The following is a 10,244-nucleotide window of genomic DNA, read 5'->3' on the forward strand; positions in this document are numbered from 1 at the left end:
TCCATAATTTGCATAGTTTTAGGCGCTCGCTCAAAACACATTTGTTCAGAGCGGCCTATCACGTTCACTAATCAAAGTTATGTTATGTTTGTGTGTAGCCCATTCACTATCCCCATCTATTCCCCAACCCCTGAAGATGGCTGGACCATGATTGTAAATACATCATTGTAAATACACACCTGTACTTTGTATCTCCCCCACCTCATTGTAGATTGTAAGCTCTCACGAGCAGGGTCGTCTTATTTTGCTTTAATTATTGTATTGTTAACGTTGTTACTTATGACTTTTGTGTTTGAAACTGTTAAACTGTAAAGCGCTGCGGAATATGTTGGCGCTATATAAATAAAGATTATTATTATTATTATGTATCTCTGTATACAGGGAGCTCCCCCTAGTGGTGGCTGCAGACAGCATCTTATCATGTATCGCTGTATACAGGGAGCTCCCCCTAGTGGTGGCTGCAGACAGGATCTTATCATGTATCCCTATATACAGGGAGCTCCCCCTAGTGGTGGCTGCAGACAGGATCTTATCATGTATCCCTATATACAGGGAGCTCCCCCTAGTGGTGACTGCAGACAGGATCTTATCATGTATCTCTGTGTACAGGGAGCTCCCCCTAGTGGTGACTGCAGACAGGATCTTATCATGTATCTCTGTATACAGGGAGCTCCCCCTAGTCGTGGCTGCAGACAGGATCTTATCATGTATCTCTATATACAGGGAGCTCCCCCTAGTGGTGGCTGCAGACAGGATCTTATCATGTATCTCTGTATACAGGGAGCTCCCCCTAGTGGTGTCTGCAGACAGGATCTTATCATGTATCTCTGTATACAGGGAGCTCCCCCTAGTGGTGACTGCAGACAGGATCTTATCCTCTATCTCTGTATACAGGGAGCTCCCCCTAGTGGTGGCTGCAGACAGGATCTTATCATGTATCTCTGTATACAGGGAGCTCCCCCTAGTGGTGACTGCAGACAGGATCTTATCATGTATCTCTGTATACAGGGAGCTCCCCCTAGTGATGGCTGCAGACAGGATCTTATCATGTATCTCTGTATACAGGATCAGTAATGTAATGTATGTACACAGTGACTGCACCATCAGAATAGTGAGTGCAGCTTTGGGGTATAATACAGGATGTAACTCAGGATCAGTAATGTAATGTATGTACACAGTGACTGCACCAGCAGAATAGTGAGTGCAGCTCTGGGGTATAATACAGGATGTATCTCAGGATCAGTAATGAAATGTATGTACACAGTGACTGCACCAGCAGAATAGTGAGGGCAGCTCTGGGGTATAATACAGGATGTAACTCAGGATCAGTCATGTAATGTATGTACACAGTGACTGCACCAGCAGAATAGTGAGTGCAGCTCTGGGGTATAATACAGGATGTAACTCAGGATCAGTAATGTAATGTATGTACACAGTGACTGCACCAGCAGAATAGTGAGTGCAGCTCTGGGGTATAATACAGGATGTATCTCAGGATCAGTAATGTAATGTATGTACACAGTGACTGCACCAGCAGAATAGTGAGTGCAGCTCTGGAGTATAATACAGGATGTAACTCAGGATCAGTAATGTAATGTATGTACACAGTGACTGCACCAGCAGAATAGTGAGTGCAGCTCTGGGGTATAATACAGGATGTAACTCAGGATCAGTAATGTAATGTATGTACACAGTGACTGCACCAGCAGAATAGTGAGTGCAGCTCTGGAGTATAATACAGGATGTAACTCAGGATCAGTAATGTAATGTATGTACACAGTGACTGCACCAGCAGAATAGTGAGTGCAGCTCTGGGGTATAATACAGGATGTAACTCAGGATCAGTCATGTAATGTATGTACACAGTGACTGCACCAGCAGAATAGTGAGTGCAGCTCTGGGGTATAATACAGGATGTAACTCAGGATCAGTCATGTAATGTATGTACACAGTGACTGCACCAGCAGAATAGTGAGGGCAGCTCTGGGGTATAATACAGGATGTAACTCAGGATCAGTCATGTAATGTATGTACACAGTGACTGCACCAGCAGAATAGTGAGTGCAGCTCTGGGGTATAATACAGGATGTAACTCAGGATCAGTAATGTAATGTATGTACACAGTGACTGCACCAGCAGAATAGTGAGTGCAGCTCTGGGGTATAATACAGGATGTAACTCAGGATCAGTCATGTAATGTATGTACACAGTGACTGCACCAGCAGAATAGTGAGTACAGCTCTGGGGTATAATACAGGATGTAACTCAGGATCAGTCATGTAATGTATGTACACAGTGACTGCACCAGCAGAATAGTGAGTGCAGCTCTGGGGTATAATACAGGATGTATCTCAGGATCAGTAATGTAATGTATGTACACAGTGACTGCACCAGCAGAATAGTGAGTGCAGCTCTGGGGTATAATACAGGATGTAACTCAGGATCAGTCATGTAATGTATGTACGCAGTGACTCTGTTGTATACATACTATATCTAATACTTGTATCTACAATGGGGCTCAGAAGTGGACATTCCCTTGAAGCTGTTTTGCTCGTGATTTCCTTATATTGAGTCTCCTCGTCTCTTTGCTTCGCTCCATCTCCATGTAACTATGGAGTTATTACATTCTGGTGTCAGACATTGGCGGTCGGCGGTCGGTGGCGCTCCTGTCAGCCTGTCACATTCTCTTATTGTTCATTCGGAGACTGTAACCCGTCCTTTCTTCCTTCCATAAATCCCTTTTCTGCCTTTTTATCTAGATGCCATTTGTTCTCCTCATCCTTCATAAGCAGAATGACTGGTGCTATTACATATTAGCGGCAGCTCAGAGGAGGCCTCCTGGCACGGATTTATGCTGTAATGCGGTGTGACATGTGTATACCATGTGTGATCGTATATAATAATAATCACAATGTGTAACATCAGATGAATTCCTTTATCCCACATCAGTGACAGATTATGGAATATTCTGGATTTGTGCCGGAGGTCAGTGTGAACATGATCATGTATACAGGATGGGTCAGGCACCGGCCTGTTGCTTCCTGCTTTCTTCACAGAGCTGCAGTTTGTGCTTCAGTGCTGCGCTTCTTACCATCACAATCCTAGTATACTCACACAGTTCCAATTCTAGTCCTTTGAAAAGGGTCCTTTTTGAATGAGTCATGTGACTGAAGGACCCCTTTAAATCATATTATTTAGGAATGATGATGAGTTCGGGGTCCTGATTCTGCAGCCGGGATATTATACGTCCCCCGTTCTCTTCTACCAGCGACAGTGACGCTCACCGCATCTGACATGTCGCTCATGGAAGACTTTGCCTATAGCTTTACTGTATATTTCCTAAAATAAATGCATTTTCGGAGTGGTGTCATCAGCGGCTGCTGGTGGACGGTGGCACCCTATGACGGGTGCTCAGGAGCCGAGCGCCGATCGCTGCTGTTAAAGACCCTTAGATGCAGCTTAGAGTCCAGGTATCCACTCGAGCGTCCATTAGGCACTTTTCCGTCTTGTTGTATCGCAATAGACAGGCCGCAGGTTCAGGACCCCAAAAGGGGACTCAAAAGATTAAAGTGAAAAAATTTTTATAAAAACAAAAAAACTTAAAAATTCAAACATAGCTGTCTATTTCCTTTATTTAAAGAAATAAAACATTAACCTGTCCGTAATCGCTGCATCTGCAAAAGTCAGTAAACAGGGTTAGGCAAAAAATAAATAAAAATAATATATATAATAATAAAAAATGAATATATATATAAATAATATATATATACAAAAACAATTGGAGGCAGCACATAACAAAATATGAAAAATAGTGACGCTTAACAGCCCATCGTGGCGGCGTTTGGCTCCATGGTGTAAACCTAGTATTCTGCATGGTTTTCCTTTGTTTCATTTTTATGGTGTTCGTGACCTGGTGTCCCGATTTTCCAAGTCAGTACGATTATGGCAAGAGTTTCCTTTTTACGTTAAAGGGATCAGCCTGCAAAAAAAAAGTCCCCCTATATTATCTTAAAATAGCAAGTTATCCTCTGATCTCCGGCCTCAAGTCCTGACGGCTTCACTTTCCGGTTTGTACCGTGACGGCACGGCTTTTCCGGTGTCGGCACGGCTTTTCCGGTGTCGGCATGTGTTCACATATTTTACCTAGACAGTAAATGATGTACAGCAAAATAAAATAATATGTGTGTATATATATATATATATATATATATATAGATATATATATATATATATATATCTATATATATATATATATATATAGATATATATATATATATATATACACCGGTATATACAGTATATTTGCACCTCCTTCTCCAAAAAATACAATCAAAAGAAGTCATCATGTCATATACGCCCCATAATGGTACACATAAAAAAAAAACACATAAAAGGAGGCCCTGAACATAAAACATTTAAAAGGTAAATTATTATTATTATTTTTTTTTATAAATTTCAGATTTTTTTTAACCTATTACATAAAAAAAAATATACCAGAAAAAAAAAACAACTTTATAAATTTGCTATCTCTCATCAAAATCACATTTTCAGGTTACTTTTACCACATAATGATCACAAAATACGGAACTATTGTTTTTTTTTTTTCATCATTTTACTGCACTTGGAATTTTTGCTCACATTTCTTATTTCGTTATACCAGTAAAAACAAGCTCCGCTGCGGTGGAGGAAAAAAAGAAATGTCATTGTTCTTGGTGAAAGGAAGGAAAAAAAAGCAAAACTGAGAATAGTTCACCACAATGGGAAGTTCATCTGGTTGTCCCCGCTCTTATGATGCCGACATGTTGGTTTCTATGGTGACGTATTGTACCAATATGGCTGCTGTCCTGTGAGGTAAGAAGACATTTCATGTGGTGGGTTATCATCTGCCGGCGCCATCGTTACCGACAACCACTGTCCTGACTGTAGTTATTTGTTAATTCCCCCTTTCCTCAGGGCCTCAAAAGATATGGACGACTGCTGAGCGCCGAGTCCCAAAATGACTGAAAAATCCCCTGTAAATGTAAAATCTAGGGCGACTGTTTTCAGTCATTTCTTTATTGTGTTTGTTTTCAGGAAAGCTGGGAGACAACCAATATGGCGGCCGTTACAGATATGCGCCTTACTATGTCTCCAATAGCAACCAATCACAGAACAGCTTTCATTTTAACAGAGTCATTTAGAAAATGAAAGCTGGGCTCTGATTGGCTGATATAGACACAAGGACTGGGCTCCCACTTGTGTTATTCTGTCTCTGTTGTCCATAGCAACCAATCACAGGACAGCTTTCATTTTTTAAAAGCAGAATATGAAATGAAAGCTGTGATGTGATTGGTTGCTAAGTACAAGTAAGCCAATTATTCTCCTAGACACTTCTGTGTTTCACCTTTCCTTCTTCAGAGAGCCATAACTTTAGATTTTGTAGTTTTGAATGACGCCCTTCATTTTGCAATATAAAATTCAGAAAAATTGTGAAATGTTCTAAAGTGCGGTTAATAAAATAACCCACAATTCTGCATGGTTTTCCTTTGTTTCATTTTTATGGTGTTCGTGACCTGGTGACCCGATTTTCCAAGTCAGTACGATTACGGCGAGAGTTTCCTTTTTACGTTAAAGGGATCAGCCTGCAAAAAAAAAGTCCCCCTATATTATCTTAAAATAGCAAGTTATCCTGTGATCTCCGGCCTCAAGTCCTGACGGCTTCACTTTCCGGTTTGTACCATGATGGCACGGCTTTTCCGGTGTCGGCACGGCTTTTCCGGTGTCGGCACGGCTTTTCCGGTGTCGGCACGGCTTTTCCGGTGTCGGCATGTGACAAGTGCCGAGTGTGAAGAGGGATGGTTGACTGCTCAATTCAGTAGCCAAGTCAGCCCCCTTTTATGTCACAGCCAATACAATGACAGAGGAGGGGGCTGGCTTAGGTGTATGGGAGCAGTCAGCCAGCCCCCTTCACACTCTAATGCATCTGGTACAAAGCAGAGGAGGACCTGGGACCTGGGGCCGTGCTGATAACTGGAATCATTGATAGAAATGACTAGTTTGTGTTACTTGCTATTTTAAGCACATTAAGGATAATTTTTGATAAGATGGCCACGACTCTACATATACGTTTTTATGATTGGGGTCTATTCTTTTCTTTCTTTCTCCATGGGTCAGACATGTGCACCCCCCCCCCCCCCCCCACAAAAACAGAATATCTGATCATAAATCTTTCCGTCTGGAAATAATCCTTAGTTATCCTCAGAGAGCCTGAGAGATCTACAGCTCGGACTTAACCCTTCTTCTCCTGGAGCAAGGCACATGGAGTACAGGGATCACCACCATTGATGGGATGTGGCAGAATTAAAGGGTCTGGGGGCTAGGACTAAACGTCTGTAGACAAGAGAGGGCCTCATAGCGAGGACTGAGATACACTGCTCACTATCCCAGATCCATGCCCCATTAGCCCTGTGCAGGAACCTAGAGCCCTTTACAATACGGAAAAGTCCTATAATAGCACCAGGCAGGGTGTGTGTGTGTCTATGGTACATGTGCCTGTTTGGAATCCTAGAATCCTAGAATGTTAGAGTTGGAAGGGACCCCGGGGTCCTCATGTCCAACCCCCTGCTCAATGCAGGATTCACTAAACCATCCCAGACAGATGTCTGTCCAGCTTCTGGTTGAAGACTTTCATTGAAGGAGAACTCATCACCTCTCGTGGCCGCCTGTTCCACTCACTGATCTCCCTCACTGTCAAAAAATTTTTTTCTAATATCTAATCTGTGTCTCCTCCCATTCAGTTTCATCCCATTCCTTCTCGTCTTTCCATGTGCAAATGAGGATAATGATGATCCCACTACACTGTGACAGCCCTTCAGATATTTGTAGACGGCTATTAAGTCTCCTCTCCGTCTTCTTTTTTGAAGCTAAACATTCCCAGATCTTTCAGTCGTTCCTCGTAGGACATGGTTTGCAGTCCACTCACCATCATGGTCGCTCTTCTTTGAATTTGCTCCAGTTTGTTGATGTCTTTTTTAAAATGTGCCCAGAACTGGACCCAGTATCCAGATGAGGTCTGACCAAGGAGGAGTAGAGGGGGAGAATTACTTCACGTGATCTAGACTCTATGCTTCTCCTAATACATACTAGAACAATGTTTGCCTTTTTGCTACTGCATCAAACTGTTGACTCCTGTGCAATCTGTGATCTTTTAGTATACCCAAGTTTTTTTCACGTACTGTTGCTTAGTTCTATTCCTCCCATTCAATACATGTAATTTTCGTTTTTCTTGCCCAGATGTGGAGTCTTGCATTTCTCCCTGTTAAATGCCATTATTAGTTGCTGCCCATTGTTCAAGCTTATCTAGATCCTTCTGAATCCTTTCTGTCTTATCTAGTGTCAGCTATCCCTCCTAGCTTTGCATCTTCTGCAAATTTTATCAGTTTACCTTCAGTTCCTTTATCTAGAGCATTTATAAAAATGTTGAACAACACTGAGGCCAGGACAGCGTCTTGTGGTTCCCACTTAAAACACTGGATGTATAACCATTTATCACCACTCTTTGAGTACGATCACTGAGCCAGTCATAAATCCATCTAACCGTAGCCTTGTCAATCCCATGCTTAGTCATTTTTTCAATAAGGATAGTATGAGATACACAATCAAATGCTTTGCTGAAGTCCAGATATACTATATCTACCACATTTCCCTGATCCAACCAGTCAGTGATTCCATCATAGAAGGAAATTGGATGAGTCTGGCATGTCTTGTTTGCTACAAACCCATGCTGGCTCTGGTTAATTACTGTATTCTTATCCAAGTACTTACATACATGTCGATATATATAATTATCTAAGGTCCACTTCCGTCTGTTTGTCTGTTTGTCACCCCCACAGGTGTAAGGAAACATTACACATCTCCTACTGAATCAACGCATGGCCAAGATGGGTCCTCCAGAGATAGACGTCCTTCCAGCTGTTCTTGAGGTTCTCACATCGAGTATTTCCGCTTCTTGTATTATCCTCTCCTACAATGAACACAAGATCCGGGAGACTGCGCTGCGCAGAGCCGACGGCAGGTGAATCGTGACATAAACCAGGGGTTTGTCTTTTGTCAGCACGAGTCATATACAATATATCCTTGGATGGACCCGCCGACCTGAGCTCTTCACTCCGCATCCAGGCTTCCTATAATGGGTGACATATTTCATGAAGGACCGCTTATAAATGTCCGCCTTTCCATAAATCTTATAGAACTGAGGAGAGGAATATCACTAAGGCGCTCGCAGATAAATCTTCAAAACCAGGGATTGAAGCTTGAAGAGGACGATTTGCATATTCCAGGTGCCTTCTGGGAAAAGTGAAGAGTCTCCCTCAGCAAGAAGATCATTAGAGAGATTAGCAAAATTAGGATTATTTAGTCTAGAAAAAAGAGGACTGAGGGGCGACCTAATAACCATTGAGGTAAAGCCATAAGCCATTGAGGTAAAAGAAGAGGAGAGGATGGAGGAGAGGGCGAGAGGAGGATGAGGCTGAAGGAAGGACTGATGGAAGCAATGGAGGTAAAAGATGAAGTGAGGATGGAGGAGAGGGCGAGAGGAGGATGAGGCTGAAGGAAGGACTGATGGAAGCAATGGAGGTAAAAGATGAAGTGAGGATGGAGGAGAGGGCGAGAGGAGGATGAGGCTGAAGGAAGGACTGATGGAAGCAATGGAGGTAAAAGATGAAGTGAGGATGGAGGAGAGGGAGAGCGGAGGATGAGACTGAAGGAAGGACTGATGGGAGCAATGGAGGTAAATGAAGTGGGCAAAGAGGAGAGGGAAAGCAGGGAAGGAGTCAGGGAGAAAAATGGAGGAGGTAAAAGAAAAACAGAAGATGGAGGAGAGGGAGAGTGGAGAATGAATCAAAGAGAAGGACTTATAGAACTAATGGAGGTAGAAGAATAGAGGATGGAGGAGAAGGAAAGAGGGGAATGAGGCCAAGGGATGGACTGATGGAAGTAATAAAGGTAAAAGGAGTGAGGAAAAAGGAGAGGGAGAGCAGAGGATGAATCAGAGAAAAAGACTGATGGAAACAATGGAGGTAAAAGAAAACAGAGAATGGAGGAAAGGGAGAGAAGAGAATGATTTAGGGAGAAGGACTGATGGAAGTAGTGGGGGTAAAATAAGAGCAGATGGAAGAGAGGGAGATCAGAGGATGAGTCTGAGAGAAGGACCTACAAAAACAATGGAGGTAAAAGAAGACTGGATGGAGAAGGAGTGCTGGGAATGAGGCTGAGGGATGGACTGATGGAGGCAAAAGACGGGAGGAAGGAGGAGAGGGAGAACAGAGGATGAATCAGAGAGAAGGATTTATAGAAACAATGGAGGTGAAAGAAGTGAGGAATGAGGAGAAGGAGAGAAAATAATGAGGCTGAGGGATAAACTAATGGAAACAATGGAGGTAAAAAAAAGTGAGGAAGGAGGAGAGGGAGAGTGGAGAATGAATCAGAAAGGCTGAAGGAAACTGTGGAGGAAAAAGATGTAGAGATGGTGAAGGAGAGGGAGAGCGGAGGATGAGTTTGGAAGAAGGACTGATGGAAACTATGGAGGAAAAGAAAAAGGATAGAGAATTGGGAGAGAAAAGGGTGAGTGAGGGAGAAGGACTGAGGGAAGCAATGGAGGAAAAAGGAGAAGAGAGGATGGAGGAGGGAGAGAATGGAAAATGAGGCCCAGGGAAAGACTGATGAAAACAATGGCGGTAACCCCTACCACCATCACTGCAGTCCCATCAAAACCGACTGCTAATGTCTCATCATGTCCACTACCAGTAATGTCTCATCAAGTCCTTCACGAGCACCACTGATGTCCCATCATGTCCACTACCAGTAATGTCTCATCAAGTCCTTCATGAGCACCACTGATGTCCCATCATGTCCACTACCAGTAATGTCTCATCAAGTCCTTCACGAGCACCACTGATGACCCATCATGTCCATTACCAGTAATGTCTCATCAAGTCCTTCAGGAGCACCACTGATGTCCCATCATGTCCACTACCAGTAATGTCTCATCAAGTCCTTCACGAGCACCACTGATGTCCCATCATGTCCACTACCAGTAATGTCTCATCAAGTCCTTCACGAGCACCACTGATGACCCATCATGTCCACTACCAGTAATGTCTCATCAAGTCCTTCATGAGCACCACTGATGTCCCATCATGTCCACTACCAGTAATGTCTCATCAAGTCCTTCACGAGCACCACTGATGACCCATCATGTCCACTAC

At 43.1% G+C, this 10,244-nt stretch overlaps 1 long non-coding RNA gene across 1 annotated transcript in view; it reads left to right on the top strand.

Moving 5' to 3' along the window:
• The window catches only part of LOC138645594 (uncharacterized), a 68,119-nt gene extending 59,910 nt beyond the window's left edge, over window positions 1–8,209 (top strand). Inside the window, exons 2-3 of the long non-coding RNA XR_011314742.1 lie at window positions 4,661–4,851; window positions 7,872–8,209. This is a non-coding gene — a long non-coding RNA (uncharacterized lncRNA). The remainder of the gene's footprint in view (window positions 1–4,660; window positions 4,852–7,871) is intronic.
• Window positions 8,210–10,244: the final 2,035 nt, after the last annotated feature.

Source organism: Ranitomeya imitator, chromosome 7, assembly GCF_032444005.1.
Source record: "Ranitomeya imitator isolate aRanImi1 chromosome 7, aRanImi1.pri, whole genome shotgun sequence".
Lineage (NCBI taxonomy): Eukaryota > Metazoa > Chordata > Amphibia > Anura > Dendrobatidae > Ranitomeya > Ranitomeya imitator.